Here is an 18,309-nt window from a genome sequence, read left to right on the forward strand (position 1 = left end):
TTTTGCCACTCTGTTTTACCGACTATTCATCAAACTGTACATCGTCTTTATAACCTCTCAGCTAATTTTACCTCAGTTTTCCAGTCACAGATAGGACTGTATGATCTGAAATTCCTGGCAACTCTAGAACCTGCAAGCTTTTATCATGCCATGTGATGAAAAGAAAGAACGTTTAGGTAACATTCCTTGGTATTCAGATCAGTTAATTTCCACATTTTGTAGTTGATAGTTTGGTAACGTGAACTTTTGACTACTCCTGCTTCTTGGGCAGAGTTTAAATTGTTTTTATTAACATTGTAGAAGGGTCATATTCACTTACATCACTTACATGTGTCTGCAGTGTTAATTTGACTTTTGATATAAAAATGTTTTCAGAATATATTGTTTTGCAAACCTTATTCATTATTGACCATATTTTTAATGGATATAAGTAACTGTAGTTTTTCTAAGTGGATTTTTACATAATTTTATGCTCCAGAAAGTGTCTGCCTTTGGACGCTTAAGCCCAAAATAAACCTGTTCATCTTTTATAGGGTGGTAAGAAGAAAGGAGTGTCTCCAGTTCGCTTATACCTTTTTGTCTATCACTTTTTCTCATTAAGTCTTTTTCATAGTAGCACCTGTCTTTATGGTGCAACATTTTTCCTTTTTTTCTAGTGGATAGCAAGTGAATCGTTCTTAATTCTGTTTCACCTTTCCAACCAGGATTTTGGAATCTCTTTCAAAAAATGCCTGTTCAGGTTTGATACTTCTTTCTGCTATATAGTCTCCTCAAACCTGGGAATTGTTGACTAATAATTACACATGGTGATAATTTTCCATTCTGTGAATTGCATTGCAGTGCTTATTGAAAGAGCAGTGATTTTTAACTGTAATTGATGTGCTGTTGAACAATGTGTTGTGCAGAGACTGTAAGGGGTCATTTTATGGGTTTACGTTTAGATGAATGTGTACTGTTCCAGGTGTGGATATCTTTGATCCAATCCAAGCTTATCAAGAAATAGAGCCCATCTGCTCCACAAACATGTGTTTGAAAGTATTGGCTGCCTAAGTAGTCTGCATGCACAGCAAGAAAAAATAAAATAATGCCTATTTGTACTTGAAAGATCAGTGAAGTTTTAGCCTTTTATAGCTTTGAGGGTTAAACATTATCCCAGATCATCAAAGCTTCTAACCAACCTGAGGTAAAGGTATTTTGTTTATAGATTGCTTTTGTAGGTAATGTCGTCTGTCTGTCTGTCTGTCTCTCTCTCTCTCTCTCTCTCAAGAGTTTTGGGGGGTTGTTGTTGTTGTTTTAAGACTTAATCCTTTCTTATTTCAAGCTTTATTCTGATCCACATTCTAACAAAACATTTGCACTTTTATACATACAGGTCGAAGATTGAACTGTCAATCATAGAATTATTGATGACATTAAGGAAGTGTCTGCAGATATTTCATGCAAGGAATATACCATAAAAGATCATATTGAATCCTGTTTCAAGTTATCTGACCTCTGTACATATTTGCATTACTTTTTGTTAAATAATATACACTGATTGTTGCAGCTGAATTATTTGGTAGTGTATAAAGTAGATCTAAGATGAAGACCTCAATCTTAAACATGCAGAATTCCCACTGAAGACACAGTGAGTTCTTAAACCACTAATTCCAGACTTGTGAAATAATCTTTTAATATACTTCATTTGTACATGTCAATATGAAGTCAGGAGATTGTCATATGCATTGAAGCTACAAATACCTGCTTCTTGACCATGTTATTGTGAAAGACGTGCATTGTCCATTTCTTCCTTCTCCACTGCAGCTGGTGCTGATGCCCTCGTCCGCACATTTGCTCAAAATGGCTCACTCAAAAACTGTGAAAGCAGAAATCCAGAACTTTACCAAAGGTGCTCCCTCCTCTTCTCCAAGCTTCAGAACTAAAAACCAGTAGCACTTACAGGAACATGACCACAGATCAGTGGTACTGTGTATCGTCTGTGCTTTTTACTTTTCAAGTTGGAATAAAACACAGGCTCAGACAAAATGGGAAAAAGGAGATTCTCTTCTTTCCATTTTTCCAGATGGGAAACTGAAGCATATGAGAAAACATGTCCAATCTATATAAAGAGAACCGGGAGCTGACATGATCTGCAGTGCGTGGCCTCTAAATGTTGTGAAGCAGCAGGGTTTCATTTGATTTTTAACAGGACCAGGATTCACCCTGGCATATGAATATGGTGATCAGAGATGAAATAAAATAGCATAACAAAAAAGGGCAGAAAAGAATCTTTGCAGATTTCTGTTAGACTTGGAAGGCGAAAAATGAGTAGGTCAGGACTTGTATTTGATCATATTTTCATTTGGAAAATGCAAGTTTATAAAAATATTTTTTTTCTTTGAACGTAGTTATTCTGATGATGCTTCCCTCAGGAAGACGTGTGCACTCTGGAGTGAGTTTCTGGTCAGTTTGGCAGGTCCTCCAAATTCCTAGCAGACCGGTTACCTTCGGATGGCTTGGAACCATTTGTTTATAAATCAGAATGGCTGAGTTAATTGTGCGAGGTAGAGACGTTTTCCTCTACAGAGGGGAGAAGTTTAGGAAAAACTGGCTAATACCACTTTTTTTTTTTATGCTGCATATGGCAGTAGTGTATTCTGGCTAATGCTTTTAAAAATACAGTGTTTGCAACTGGATGTTTCCCCTATTTGGGAGACAGTCTGTCCTTATAGTGGAATTGGGACTACATTTAGTGTTTGAGGTGGTTTCCAGTAAAATTCAGCAGAGACGATAGCAATATAGAGGGTTTCATAGATGTCTGTGTTTGGGAAAGAAATGGGAGAGCATTCTGATCCTAAGCATATTTGGGAAGTACCAGGGAGTACAAAAAAGGCATAAATTCCATGCACAGGAATAAATTCTCCTACAGGGTCAGGTTCAGAGGGATATCTGGCCTTCAAAGAGCTGCTCTGCTTGAGGTCAGCGCTGGCTAATGCGCTCTTTCCGCACCTGGAGTTATTTGCTGTGTGGCTTGTCGGGGTGTTGGTACGTCGTGCTCCCCGGTCTCTCGGAAGGGGAACCGAAAGCCTGCAGAGACTGGCTCGCGCTGCCGCTCCTGCTGCCTAATCCCGCGGCTTCAGCTGTGAAGCAGGCCGTGTTCAGTCGTTCCTGAGAAATGAGTTTCATTCGGAGGGTTGTTACCCTTCTGTGTCCATCTTGTCTGGAATTGAATATATGTTCAGCAGTATGCCCTTGAGCAGTGTTTGCTGGGGAAGATTGACTACCGTGTGTTATTTAACATTATGTAAGGGGTAACATTACTGGTTTTGGTGGTTTGCCTTTTGTTTTTACTTTTAAAGAGAGTTAAGCTACGCTTAAGGTTCATTGTAAGGTTCATTCCCCCCCCCCCCCATGTATTTCACCTTTAACACTGTACAGTTATTAATTTTCTTTGATTTTTAGAAAGATACTATTTTTTTCCAGTTATTCAGCCAATTTTCTTATCATAATATAAAATATATATTATAAGCAACTTGAACAAGATTCTATCTTAATCTCGGTGGAGCTCTGCTTGCTTGTACCAGCTGGGGACGTGAGTCACAGAATTCAAGAGAGCCATAGGATTGGGCTCAAGTACTACTTCACTGAAAGAGAATAAATTATAGAGGAGTTCCTCAAGTGGGGTAAAGTAACAATAATAAAAAAAGAGAACTTAAAACTAAATATAACGGGGAAAAAACTTAATTGTGCGGTCTGCTTTTATGCAGTAGTCAGTCTCTGATTAAGAAAAGAAGTGTGGGCTTGTGGCTGTCATTTGAAAATCAGGCTGAGCGGCATTAGCCTGTAAGGGAGGGAACAGTTTAAACCCTGGTGGTTATATGTTAGCTGACAGAGTAGGAATTCAGTCAATTTCTGGACTGACCTTTCCTTGATCCTTTTTGTGAAATACCACTTCTTTTTGTAGTTGTCTTCCTAATTAGATTTTCAACACTTTTTTGCTTATTAAGGAGAGCAAAAATAACTGGTGCTGTAGTTTCTTTGGGGCTAATGGTTCTGACACGCAGTGCGCTGCTTGTAGCAGTGGGTTTTGTTTTGCAGAACACTTCCAGATAATGTACTTTGTGATTAAAAGTATAAATATGGATATGAAGTGAAAAAGAATAAATGTTCTGCAGTGCCAACATGTGGAGGAGAAGCACTCTAAAGTCTACTGGCTGACCAGCTTCTGGCAAATTTATTTTGTCTTAAATAAATAAATAAAGTAAAAACGGTATGAGTAGAAGTAGTATTTCTTTTCATGAATAGGAATTACCCAGTTATGTACTCTTTATATAAAAAAAAATGTTTATTAATAAAACTGAATACCAAAGACACAGAATACTTCAATTCTGAAAGATATCTAAGCTATTAGCATTTATTTATTTATTTATTTTAAAATGTTTTTATAATCCTTTATCATTAATTGGTCATTAATTGGTCATTAAAGGTCATTAATTGGCTAACAGATTAGTTCACTTTAAGCAGACAGATTTAATGAAAAGACATGATTATGTTTTAGAAGTACCAAAGTAAAATTAAAGAAAACTTTTAATTTCTGGAGTACTTCTTAAAAGTGAGGTTTAAAACCCTAGGAACAGGTCTGCACTCTGTGGTATATAGAAGGGTAGGTGCACTTTCCCATTTAATGGATTTCCCAGGTAATGAGGAGCAACTAAACTCCTTGTTGCTTAAAATGGCAAAATTTACTTGCACTTACTCTTCTCTGTGTCCTCAACTTTACTCAGCAGAGCAATTCTGCAATAATCTGGTGATGTATTTCTGAACCAATATGGCATTGTTACGAATAAATACCTTAATATTTGCACAGGCTCTTGAGATGGGAGTCCTATTGAAACCTTAAGCAAATTGTATAATTCTCCTAAGTTTTAGGTCCAAGAATCTATACATAAGGCCAATTAAGTAGCAGAGTGTGGATTTTTTTTCTAAGAATGAGGAAAACTGCACAGTGAATGTGTTACATTGTGAGAGATGTGTGCTGCAATGAGAAACATTTACTGAAACAATTCTGAAAAAGAAAATAAAAATCCCAGTGTTATTTCTTTATTTTTAGCTGCTAGCTCATTATTTGTGTGTTTCTCAACCTTTTTACTAGTTGCCAGATTCTCCTAATATAATTGTGAGTATGTCTCTCCAACAGATTGGAATAGTAAGGAACAGATAAAAGCAAAATTAATCAGAGGTTGGTTTCTTTATATTAGTGGTTGGAAAGAACCTGATTTTTTTTTTTTTTTTAACATGCATGTTACTTTGGGAAATTGTAAAATACAAACATTCTGGTCAGTTTTGAATATATGAGTCTGTTTTTTTGTATTAGTATAATTCCATTTGGATGTATAATAGTTTGGAAGTAAAGATTCACAGGTATTAAATTGGTTATTTAAATACAGCTAGTTCTGTGAGAGCGACAGTGCTGGCATTTAGTAGATCTGTGGCTAAAAAGTGTTTCTAGGACATACAAGACATATCTTTATTCCAAACAGAATGTATTTTAGAATATAATTGTGTTTTAAAGTAAAGCACTGGAAAATACTGATGTTTATTGAAATTATATTCGAACTCTTTTACTGTTTGTGCTTGAAACAGAGCTTGTGAGAAATGCTTTCACTAAGCCCTTTTTTATTGAGGCAGAATCTTTTTTTAGTGTAAATCCTTCACTACTTTTGGAATACTCATTTGGTGAGAAGATTTCTTTCAGAAGGAGAGACTAACTAGATACATTAGTTCATCAGGGTTACTTTTTGTGTACATTATATAGGTGTATATATAGTATGTGTACATTCTAATAAAAGCTTTTCATCTTCTAGCAGGACTCCCTGTTCTCTGGAGAGGAAGTGCTGGGCGGGTGAGTCAGTGTTGAAGTGCGAAACCGGGTGGAGAGCAGAGAGTTGGGGAAGAAAGATGTTAGGTGCATACTTCCCTCTGATACTGTGGTTTCTGCCATATTGTTTCCGCATGGTTGTAGTAAAGTCACTTAAACCAGGCTTTTCAGCTGCGATCACTAATTACACGTTTCTTGAGTGCCTGAATTAAAATGCTGGCTTCAGTTTTATATAAGGAGTGATATGCAGCGATTAGTGAGTCATCTGCTGGTCTGAGGGCATCAGGAAAAAGAAATGCTGGTGAACGGTTGCTTAAGAAGAGCTTGGTTAAAGTGGTGTTTGCAGGCGTTCTGCCATCGGAGTCGCGGAATAGTGTGGGCTGGAGGAGGTGTGTGGAGGTCATCCAGTGCAGCCTCTTTTCAAACAGGGCTGAAGTCAAATTTAAATAAAGTTCCTCAGGACGAGACCAGCTGAGTTTTAGTGGCCTACAAGGATGGAGATTGGGCAGTTTGCTCTGGATGGCCTGTTCCAATGCCAAACCTCTCTAACTGTAAAAGCTAGGCTGCTGCTTACCTTTCTTTTCTAGGCTTTTTCTGGCTTAGTGAAGGCAGCCTTAATTTTGCCACTTTCTAACATTTCAGTAAAGGTGCATAAACATGTATTTTCTTAAATGTTTTCCATGTGTAATCTTTGCTTTCCAATGTATCCTGTATTTATCCTTCTCTTAACTAAGAGAAATTCTTTTCTTTTTGTCAGTAGTCCCTTTGCAAAAGAGGAGGCGTGTATCCCACACATTGGCAAATGAAGTCTCTAAGTGAAATTTAATACTCAGTGTTATAGTTTGGAAACAATGCAGTTTTTACTTAACCAAAATATTGCTAAGCTGTTGAATGTGTCATCTTTTAAAGTTGCTTTCATTAAATTAGCATGTATACATACAGGGTAATCTAGCAGAGCTTGAAAACAACATAAAGCCCTTATGTTAGGGAAAGAACTGCTTAGGACGGAAAGGTAAACCTCCAAGGGTTTGTATGCTCAAGATGATAGAAACAATTGTTGACTGGGTTATCAGTATTTGAGATTTTCCTTTTGCAGAAGCTTGTGTCAGTAACGTTAAATCCAGAGGCCCTTCAGGAAATGCAGAATGAATATCTGAGACACTGATACCCAGAACTTAGGCCATGTGAAAGGTTACCCTGAGGTAAGCTGAAAATGAAAATGTAGTTTGATAAGAAAATTCTTCTCCCACATAAGGGAGATGCATTAAAATTCATTTTCCTGCAGGTATGTTCTTTTTTTCCCTTGGAAGAGCAGGGAACAAAGCAGAGTGTCAGAATCTGCATTTAAATTAAGATACTTCATGTGAGAAGGTATGGCAAGATAAATTTTTAATGCTTAGTGAAATAGTATAGTGATTTTTTCCATATATGCACAAAATTTTGCTATAGCTTCACCACCAGTGTTAGGTTGCATGTGATTTAATATAACCAACAGGAGAGCTCCTGAAAATCAGTTTAACAAGCACAGGAATATTTTGTCCTGTTCAAGCGTTTTCTTGTACATAATAAATTAAGTAAGAATAGTATACAAAAGAGTATGGGCATGGTTTGGGTTAAGCATAGATTTCATACGTTAGAAATAAATTACTTTAATAATTATTTTCTTTGGTTTCACCTTGGGTCCAGGAAATATTTTTTATTTTTAATTGATGGTGATGATGTCTCTTTCATCTGACCTACAGTATAATTTAAGAAGCCCCACAGGCTATTTGCCCTTAGATGAAGAAGTCCTTCCATTATTACTGTGTTTCCTCTGTTGGGAAGGCGATCAGAAATCTGGTTGGTAAACAAAGTAAGGGTTAGCAACTCTGATCAATTATATTTTCGGAAAGCAAGGTCAGATTTTTTTTTTTTTTTTGTCATTTACTCTGGCTTCCTGTGTAGCATTGGGTACAAGATTCTGCCCATTTTGTGCAGTAGTTTCCTTGACATGTAGGTGGGTATAAGATTGTGTATCTTACAGGACAACATCCAGAATTTCAGATGCTTGAATAATCACTTTATCCCTCTGCAACTTTGAAATGATTAACTTCCTCACTGTTAGAAATATTTACTTTCTTTTTCCATTTTAATTTGTCATCTTTCAATTTTCCACGGAGGTCTCTGAATCCCATATATTGTTTATGGTTTTAAGTCACCATATAACTGTTGCTCTGTAGGACACATCTGGTTTTGTTTCAATAATTTCTGTTACAAAATGTTTTTTCAGATGCTTAAAATTTTTCTGGATTTTGCAATTAGTGTGAAATTTTCCATCCTGTCCCTTGTTGAATGTTTTGGAAGCCTGTAGCCAGAATGTAACAGCCACTTCTGGGAACACAGATAAAAAAGAAATCAAACCAAGGTCCCTGTATCTTATAGGTTCTGCTTTTTAAAGATTCTCTACACTGTATACCTTTCCCCCTACCTGCTTTCACTAAAAAAACCTAAATATTCCACAAGAAATGTGCTTTTTACCATGCCTCGTATTTTTATATTTTGATGCATGTATCCATATGAACTGATACGCAGAGGGAGTGGGGTGAAGGACCTGCTGACTGCTTTTTGTTGCCTGCTAGAGAGGAGGAATATACCTGTTCTGTGGATATGCAGTAAGGTGTGCAGTAATAGGTTGGTGTAAGGAAATAAATGCATTATGTCCAATTAACTTCCTGCTATTTACTTAGAGAATACTCTGACACTTACATTTGCAGTTGATTTTCTGTCCTTCAAATTTTGGTACTGTATGGAATTTCTGTCTGTCTCTGATATCACCAAAACACAACATTTTGGATGTTCAAAAGACCTGTGATGCTGCAAGAAGACCTGCAGCTTGATGCAGTTCATCTGGTTTTAATATAAGCTACAATAGTGTCAGCTGGGAATGAATTTTATGCCTCTTACTGTAGATTAGAAGACTCTAGTCCCCCTAAAATTTAATTAAATATATACCATTTTTCTGACAGGAAGTATGAGTGATTTTGTTCACAAATTTGATGCACTCTCAAATAAAACTATCTCTTGGTTATAACAGATTATCTGTCAGAATTCATATATTATTCTAACCTGTAAATATAAGAAGATTATTTTATAAATCCAAGCATAAGTAATTTAACCATTCTTACATTTATTAATCAAACTTCCTTTATAAAAGCTTGCATTTGCATTGACTTTCAGGGAAATATCATCATATTCAAGAAATAAAAGAGCCATCTCAAAAAGAGCAAACCTCTAGAAAGCTAGCCAACTTCATGGCAAGTCCTTTCAGCATGAATCGCACCTTGAGAGATCTGTCATGCTTTCTTGCATATCTCCAGTCATCACTGACCTTCCCCTCCACTGCCCCCCCCTTCCAAAATCATCCTTATTTTCTCCTCCTTCTCTATCCTAGCTATAGAGTCTAAAGCCAAACCCATTCTGTCTCAAAAACAATATCCAGAATCTTCTGGGGAAGGAAAATGCCTGTTCTTCTAGTTGTACTGTCTGCTCTGTAATTTGTCGTTCAGGTTTTTCTTCATGTTACTGTAATAGAACAACAGATTGTGTTAGTCAGCTTTGTATTTTCCGAGCAGGCCCTTGTACTTCATGTGTTATAATTCACATTTTAGTCTTGTCTTTAAAGTGTCCACATGCTTCTGCCACAGCTATCATCTGAGTCAGTTTTAACTCATTTTGAGAAGTGTGTCACGTTTGTTCATCAACTATAGTGTTTTTATTTGCATCTCTTCTGGAGTGCGGGATGATTCAGGAGGAAAGAAAGGATAGTTCTAACTACTCAAAAACTAAAAGTTGTTCTTTAGTGATCTAGGATGACCCCCAAAAGATCTCATGATCTCTGCGTGGAAAACCAAATCCTGTTATCTATAGCCATATTTCTGCAAAAATCTTCCTTTACTGAGAATAAGATAAATAATCTGACAAGCCAGTCATTGTATTTTTAAATCTGATTTACTTTGTTCATAGTTTTCTAATCTTCTGAATGTTGTAAGGTGTGTTTTGTAATATCTTTTAAATTTTTTTTTTATTGTCAGCAAAAAAGACTCCTGTAGGATAATTGTAGACTTAATAGTATGAACTCACACTGTATGGTCCCGCCTTAAATTCTCCAGTGGCTTTTATTTGATGGATTCATCTAGTATAAGGATTGGATGATTTTGTTCACTTTCTTTTCTTAGGTCTTCATACAATTAGTTTCTTTTTATGAATGTCATCATCTCTGATAAATTTGTCAGTTTTTGTTTTCAATATGTTGCATCCTTTTAACAGAGTTAGTGCCTGTTAATTCTTGACAATGAGATACCTAGAATTGCTGTTTGAAAATGTATTTATCCTATTACTAATCTTCAAGTGTGTGTTTGGATCAAGAGAAATAAGATGTAAGGATCAGAGTGCTGGAAATTAAGATTTCAGGTGTATTAAATTATTATATTAAAGCTAATAATTATAAAACAACAATCTTCCCATAATAATAATGAACATAAAATGAGAGTGAGGCAAAGTTCTGTTGGTTATTGAATCCAAACCACTCAAATATTTATATAGAAATAAGGAAAAGTTTATCAGTTATTAATGGGGAAAACACTGTGGCAATACATTCTTAGCAAGCTTCCCATTTCTCAGAAGAAGAGTTATTTCTTAGGTAACTTGAATGTATAAAGTCACAGAGACTTTCTGTGGAGAATGTTGTAAAAGACATACCCTGTTTTTCTGTTCTCTCATCAGTAAAATTGTTCCATGCTGGTTCTAAAAATACAGATATCTGTTACTTATTTTAACTGAGGAGGGCAAATTTGGTCCTGGCACCCAAAAATCATTCTAACTTCTCAGTAGTTATTCTAGATAAAAATTATATACATTTGGTACAGGTGGTGGTGAGGAAGCCCTGGAGTATGTGAACAGATTGGAGGTATCAGTATCACCTGCCTCTTCTTTGGCCCATCTGACTGGTCACTAGCCAGGGTCAGCAGCCAGGCAGATGGAAGAGTCAGTACTGCCGAAGCTTGTCAGCTGTCTTTCTCCATGGTTTCTGGCAGCTTTTTGCATGTGTTTTACTTCTGGTGGAAGGAATCATGGAGCTGGGAAACAGGGATGAGGTACTATGTACAGATTGTTGTAGGGTGCTAGAGCAGGAGGTTCTCCAGCCTACAAGGCACATGGTGTCTGCCAGTTTCTGTTAAGGGGCCATGTACAAAGAGCTCAGTCTTGCAAGATTTCAGAAGTTCTGGTATTTAGCAGTTTTGTAGACTTTTAACAATTTATAAAGAATTGTGCTGTGTAATTTACCCCCCTTGTGTTGGGAAGGTATGATTTCTTTTCTCAGACAAATATTAAATCTGTACGGTTGTTCTAGTCGCATCTTTTTGCCCATTATTTCAAAAACAAAATATGTTTTACGGAAGTCATGCTATAGATTTAAGTGTATGAAATGAAGTACTCTCTCTGTTTCTGCTTCTGTTTGTCAGAATCTTTACCTGAGAATTGCTTTGAATATTCTGATCGTGCTTTGGATAGAAAATTTGTTGATGAATTCCATTTTCTTGTTAACATACGTTAATTTCATGATATTTGGCTAACAAAAATTATCTTTGTATTTTAATAACTATATTTCTAGTATTTGAAGTTTTACCTATACATACTTAAGTGGGCAACCCAGTCACTGGAAAAGACCTGTTTCACACTGATGGAGTGAGTGAGTACAGTTTTCACATGGAAAAGTGTTTTCAGCTTTGCATGCTAATCAGTATTTGCTGAATCTTGGGTACTTGAATAAATTCAGAGTGAATTAGCAGTCAAGGGCCGCAGGATTAAGTAGTATTGAATTAACTTACCTGCTTTACCGTTACTACTTTTTTATTATGTGTATTATAATGCATGGTTCATACTGACTTTAAAAACTATATATATATAAAGACTCTTTGATGTATTGATTTCCCAAAGTAGCTTTACCTTCATATCTGGAAATAGCTTTGAAACATATTACATATAATAAAAGTTATGAACAGTGAGACTTTTTTGATACATTTAGTTTTTCAAAGACATCACACATGACACTAATAATACAGATGATTGATTTGGCATTTGGGATAGCTCATCAAATGTTTTTGAATGTCTGAGAAAAGTAATAGTTTTATGCCATTACATTTACATTTAGACAAGCCCTCAAAGCTAGCAGTTTCTGTTTTATATTTCTTGTAATAGCTAAAATATCCTTTTAAATTCTGTACATACGCAATAATGGAATGAAAAGATATCCTATGCAAAGCATGTATGTACCTATAAGCCTGAATGTGTTGTGGTCACTGTTTAAATATGAGCATCCTGATAGTATGTTTTGATGTTATTTCTGATTTTGTTTTGTTTTTTTTTAATGTAAAGATGAAATTCCGTAGAGTAAAGGGGGTTAGTGCTAATTTGGGGATTTTTACGAAGAATTCCATTCCAAATATCTGCTAACGTATTTTGCCATCCTATGTAGGAATAATTCTTTTTAAAATATTAGGAATATTAGGAATATGTGAACCAATTTCTCTTTCACACATGAGAAGTCCTATTTTCTTTGGCCAAATATTTTAGATAATTTAAGTGTTTGTGAAAATGCATGTGGCAGATGTATGTTAAATAAATATATGTATATTTCCACTTTCTTCTTTTCCTATCAAATTTTAAGATGAAAAGCATAGAAAAGCTAATAAAAGTGAAGATCTGAGCTCATATTTATTGACTTTAGTGCTGGAAGTTTCGTCTTGCAGTGTTCTTGCTTAAAAACAAGTTAGCATAACTACATTTTGTTTTATTAATATCTGCATGAAATTCTTCCTTCTCTCTTTTTCTTGCTCTGTTTTCTAAGAAATTCTCTTGAAATTGCTGATGTACTCAAGAAGTGCTATTCCGTATGTATGAGGATGCTCAAAGACGCACAGATTTGGCAGTGGATTCTTGCTCATTCACATAAAAGGTATTCACTCCAAAATACACAATGCACAATTTAGTGGAGCAGATGATAGGTGATGCTATGGTTCATTGACTTTCCAAATTAGATTTGCATGATTCCAGTGCCTAGATATAACAAACAAACTAGATGCAAACAGGAGCTTGAGTTTGGCTAAATGGTGTCATCATTGCAGTTCATAAGATCAGCCCAGAGACTCTGGAATTGATTCATTCATCACATTTCCTTTTCTAAATAGCCAAAATTAATTTTTGGACTCTATATTAGCTATCTCTTTGAGAAAGCTGACAGTGTTTTCCTTGGGAAGTGTAAGAAGAAAGAAGCTTTCGTGCTGTTTTGATTTATTGACTAGTTGTGTTGGTCATCACTTGTTCCTTGTAATTAGTAACCTGAACTGTGTTATCAACAGACCTGTTTTTGTTTTGCTGACAGTAGCATTCTGCTTTTGAATAAGTTGTATCTAAATGGCTAAAAGTTTGCGTGTGACCATATACTAGAACTAAATGTGAAATATGGTGCGTTGTTAACAGTATGTTGACGATGTTTAGCTAAGCAGCCAGTGGTTAACCACTTCAGTCCTCAAGGATGTATTAGAGTCGCTCCAGTTTTTTTTAAAGCTTAGGCCTTGTGAGATGCAGGAAGGGTATGATAGCTTTAGAAGCAGCCATTAGTCTTCTGAAAAATTATGAATTACTTCACTTTGCTGTCTTTTTCTTTATTGGGTTTTTTTCTTTATAGAATCACAGAATAAGTTAGATTGGAAAGGATCTTTGGAAATCATCTAGTACAAGCCCTGTGGGAAGGGGGTCCAGTTAGATCAGATGGCTCAGGGCCACGTCCAGCTCAGTTTTGAGTATCTCCAAAAATGAAGGTTCTGCAGCCTCTCTGGGCAACCTGTTCCAGTGCTGGACGAGCCTCACGGGCAACAAAATGTGCATATATCTAATTGCAGTTTCCCGTGTTCCCACTTGGGTCCATTGACTCTCATTCTGCCCCTCTGAGAAGAGTCAGGCTCCGTCTTTTTTTACTCTCTCATTACATAGTTGGAAGACAGGAATGCGATTTCCCCTGAGCCTTCTCTTTTTAAGGCCAAATAAAACCAGCGCTCTCAGCTTTACACACCATGTGTTGCAGCGCTCTACCTGTCTTGGTGCCCCTCTGCTGCACTCGTTCAGTATATCCAATGGATGGAGGCACCTGAAACAAGGCATAGTCCTCCAGATGCTGTCCATGTACTAGAAAATACTTTTATTCTGGTCAGCAATAACAACCACTGTACACAAATGAAAAAAAAGGAGCTGCTTTAAAAATAAGCTGGTATTTTCTTATCTTTCCCTGCCTTTCTTTTTGTTTGCTTGTCCTTCATTATTTTGTTTGCGCTATCTTCAGTAATGCACGGTCTGACAACGTTGTTTTGTATCTCAGTGTGTTGTGCTATCTGCTATGTCATCGCTGTTTTGTTGTAGGCCTGGTGCAAATTTACGTATTTTACAATCATTCAGCATGTTGCAGTTGTCTTTGTTATTCTGTTCTGCAAGTAAAATTCTGTAGCTAGCTTTTCTCATTTTCAACAACAAAACCATAGAAACCTTGATTTATCATGATTCTAGGACATGAAAACAAGAGTTGCTTTCCATTGTGTAACACAAAGCAAATAAAATTCAGGATAGCTTCAGAAGAAGGTTCTTTATTTAGGAAGCAATCGTTACAGTTTGCAAATGATTAGAATTATTGAAGCTTAGAAAAAAGGTGTTTTCTGGGTTTGATCCTTCTGTTTTGTCAATTTTATTGAAGTTTGTAGCAGTTAATGGTTTAGAAAACTTTTTCTGTCCCATTATTGGTTTATAATTTTAACATTGAAAAGTTTAAAGCCAAAAGCCTCCCCCAATACAGATTAACTTAAATAAGACATTTTTTGCAATGTTATGCTTTGACTTTTTTTCTAAATTTTACAATAAGATTATAATCTGTTTTGAGTTGAAATACTGAACTTTTTCAGGAGTATGTAGTAGTATTTGTCATCATGTTAGCTAGGATTTTCTTAACTCGGACTCCTCTGGAAGATGAATCCTATTAAAATGCGTTCTTGTGTGACACAATTCTAACAAATGATCCATAGGCGAATGTTGCACGACCAGTTTTAAAATGTCCTGCTTACGAAGAAAGGTCAGTTATCCAGGGTGCTCAGATCAGTCGAATGGCTTCGAGGGGGTCTGCGAAAAGCTTTGTCTGCATTTTCCCGCTTGCTGCGAGCTGCGATTGCGGGAGTATTGGTACCGGGAACCACTGCGACTTTAGCACGGTGAGTAACCTGACAGCCTGCCACGCTCCGCATTCCTCAGTGGCTCCTTAGAATTTATGACAGGGGGTGTACGACTACGTGGAAAGCAGCGTGCAGTATCTTACGCGCTCTACTTTTAACTCCAGTGCTGTTTTATTCCAAGAACTGATACTCTTCTATAAAATCAAAAAAAAGGGAGGCGGTAGCGGTAAGAATCCTGGCCATTACTGCGTGGTTTGAGATCAGAAAGATGAATGATCCTGTCGTAAAGAGAGTCCGTACCCAAGGATTCCAGTGAGCACCACGAGACGCACAAGCAGTGCTTCAGTATTCACGGTTATCTAGTTGCTTAAAAGCATTAGTATGTCCTTCTGTGTTTTTTTTTCCTGCTGATATCAGAGAATTAAAATCTGTGTATGAAGCACATGCAGTTTCTCAACTTACCTGTCTGAACAAAATGCTCCTTCACAAGTGTTGCAATGATTTGGGGTTTGGGGGCTGTGGAAACAGTTGCACTAAGAGCTCGGCTGTTGGCGCTTTGCTCAAGGTGCGCGTGTACGGGGCAGGGAGCAAGGTGTCCTTTCCGCGCTGCGTACGGTGGCAGCTCTGGCAGCTTCCCGGGCAGCGCTTCCCCACGGCGGAGCAGTCGGTCTGTGCCGCTTTTCACAGCGCTGGTGCTGGGGTGCTCTCTGAACGCGCTGGCTGCGTCCCTCTTCGGCGCTGTCGGCACGTGGCTGCCTAAGGCATGATGCCTGTCAAGCCTTCTGCAAACATGCGGGCTTCACCTCCATCGCTGCTGTAGGACCTGGTGTGTAATGCAAAGAAAATGTTCTGTATTTATTGTAAGCTTTGCAATAATAATATTTCTTGTGTTTGTCTCCTGGTTAAGTAGCTTCATTGCCATGATTATTTCTGTTGTTCTCTTATGATTTTCATTTACAAGCTGCTTTCAGGACATGTATGCTTAGCTAGAAAGGGATGTTTCCAGTTCTAAAGCACTTGATAGTTTTAGGTGAAGAAAATAGCAACAAAAAATGTATTCTCTATGCATAGAAGAAATAACCAGACAAACATTAAAAATTCTGTGCTGCCAGTTTTGGAACGTGACTCATGCTATTCTACTTGCATGAATTCTGCCCCTTCCCACTTTTTGTTTACTGTTACTGAATACTTATCAAGACAAGGATAAATAATCCTTTTTGTGTTGAGCCCTTGAGTTTAAAAGCCTTAAAAGCCTTTTGAAAATCCAATTTAACTATGCTGCTTTGCAGGTTTTATTCTGCTCCTTCTGTACGCCAAACTTGCTCTGCATTTTACTTCCTCCTTTTTTATTCTTTGGTGACTTTTAAAGATCAAATAAGTAAAACAACTGTTTGATTTAATATTTTTTTAATGATTTATTTATAGGTTATGTTGCAAAGCTGGAGTGAATGTGGCCAAGTAAAGCATGTTAATAAGAGATACTGATAGGGCTTTCAACACTGATGAAATCTAGTCCATTACAGCTATTGGTCATACAAGCTTTTTTTAAGCACTTGCCCTGACAGTTCTGACGAATTCATTTAACAAAATAAAACATCATGTCAAGATTTAAATCTGTGGGTGTGGAAGGAAATTAAAGACATTCGTAGTTCCTGTAAAAGGAAATGAATGAATATTTTTAGAAAGTATAAATCTATTTAGAACTTCTGATAAAAACCCTCTTTGTGATAATGCTGTAGTGTGATGTATGGCAGCAAGTTTCAAGTATCTGTTCACTTCAAACATTTGCGGGGCGTCTTTATTCTATATACCTTCTCTGTCCACGGCTGCACAATTCTTGCAGTTTTGCTCAGCTTCTTTTCTACGTAGTGACCCAGATTTCTGCATAGAAACGTTTTTAAACTCCATTGCTTCTGATCTCAGTCCAAAGGGTCAGTGGTGACCTGGTTATCAGCTGTCTTAGCTACTGAAATATTTGCTGATGATCTGTACTTCATTTGGAGAAGAAAAGGCATTACAAAGCAATGAAATGGATTAGTTATTTAGAAGTACAGTCTTGTGATTTTGTTGTTTAAACTTTTGTATAGCAACAGCAGGTGGCTAAATTTAATCAATTCTGTGAACACGGAATTCAGAAGCTACTGTTGGTACTAGAGGTCTAAGTTTCTTTTAGGTAATTCATCTATAGCACCATCTAAGAATAGAAAGCAATACCCTATAATTTAATCCATCAAGCAAGGGAATTCTGAAGGAGCGTATTTTCTTTTCAGTGGTATTTATGTGACTATGGAGTATCCTAAAGTTCACCTCCCCGTCTTTGCAGTCATGCCTGTATTTGTCTGAGTACGGTGTTTCTACTCTTTCATTTCTCACAATTACAGGCGATGCGGGAATACCCAGATTCTCTTGCTGCTTGGTTGTGTTCATGGGTGCAGCCACAAGACAGCCGGAGGCAACAGGCGAGTTTGCGTGGTGCCACAGCCACTGCAGCAAGCAGCAACGGAGCTCCAAGCATGAGGATTGCTTGGGTCTGTCCAGGGGGAGCAGATCAAGTTTCTTGTTGCTGACTTGTTAGTAATCTAGTTTTGGGGGGGATCCCAACCCTCATTTGTATGTCTCACTAGAGAGTAACAAAATGACTTTTTTTTTTCCCCAAACATTTTTGAAAGGCCAGAACAACAGTCGTGTGACCTTGGGATGTACCCAACCTTTTTTTCTGGTTACAGTCCCTTTCTTTACTTGGTGTCTCTCTGGTTGGACAGGTCAGTTTATGTCTAAGGGCAAATAAATTAGGGAGTCTATCAAGAAATTCAAGAGATGTTATTGAAACACATGAGACTCTTCTTTTCTCCCTTAGCATAGATGAAGAAATATCTGCATATTTGTTTCTCTAATGCATGGAACATTAGGTAAAATATAAATGACAAATGGTAAACTTCCTCTGTATATAGGGAAAAAAAAAAGTGTATGGAGTCCTAACTGGATTACCTTGTGGGTTCTGTACTTGCTGTTAACTTCAGAAATGTATAATTTGATACAAGATTGTGCTATTTTAAATTCCAGCTTCAAGAATAGTCTTTAAGTAGTGGAATTGAAATTAGAATTGAAATTACAGAAAGATGATACTGGAATTAAGTCAAGTTTATGTAGTACTTCTGGTTCCAAAACACCTCAGAGTGTTTTGTAAGCTACTTATAAATA

General features: G+C 36.9%; 1 protein-coding gene across 1 annotated transcript in view; it reads left to right on the forward strand.

The window, feature by feature from the left end:
• NRG3 (neuregulin 3) overlaps nt 1-18,309 on the forward strand; it is a gene marked incomplete at its 5' end in the record, with an annotated part of 270,577 nt that overhangs the window by 58,993 nt on the left and 193,275 nt on the right. The gene's annotated exons all lie outside the window — the stretch shown is intronic.

This window comes from Apteryx rowi, unplaced genomic scaffold (assembly GCF_003343035.1).
Source record: "Apteryx rowi isolate R43461 unplaced genomic scaffold, aptRow1 scaffold_52, whole genome shotgun sequence".
Lineage (NCBI taxonomy): Eukaryota > Metazoa > Chordata > Aves > Apterygiformes > Apterygidae > Apteryx > Apteryx rowi.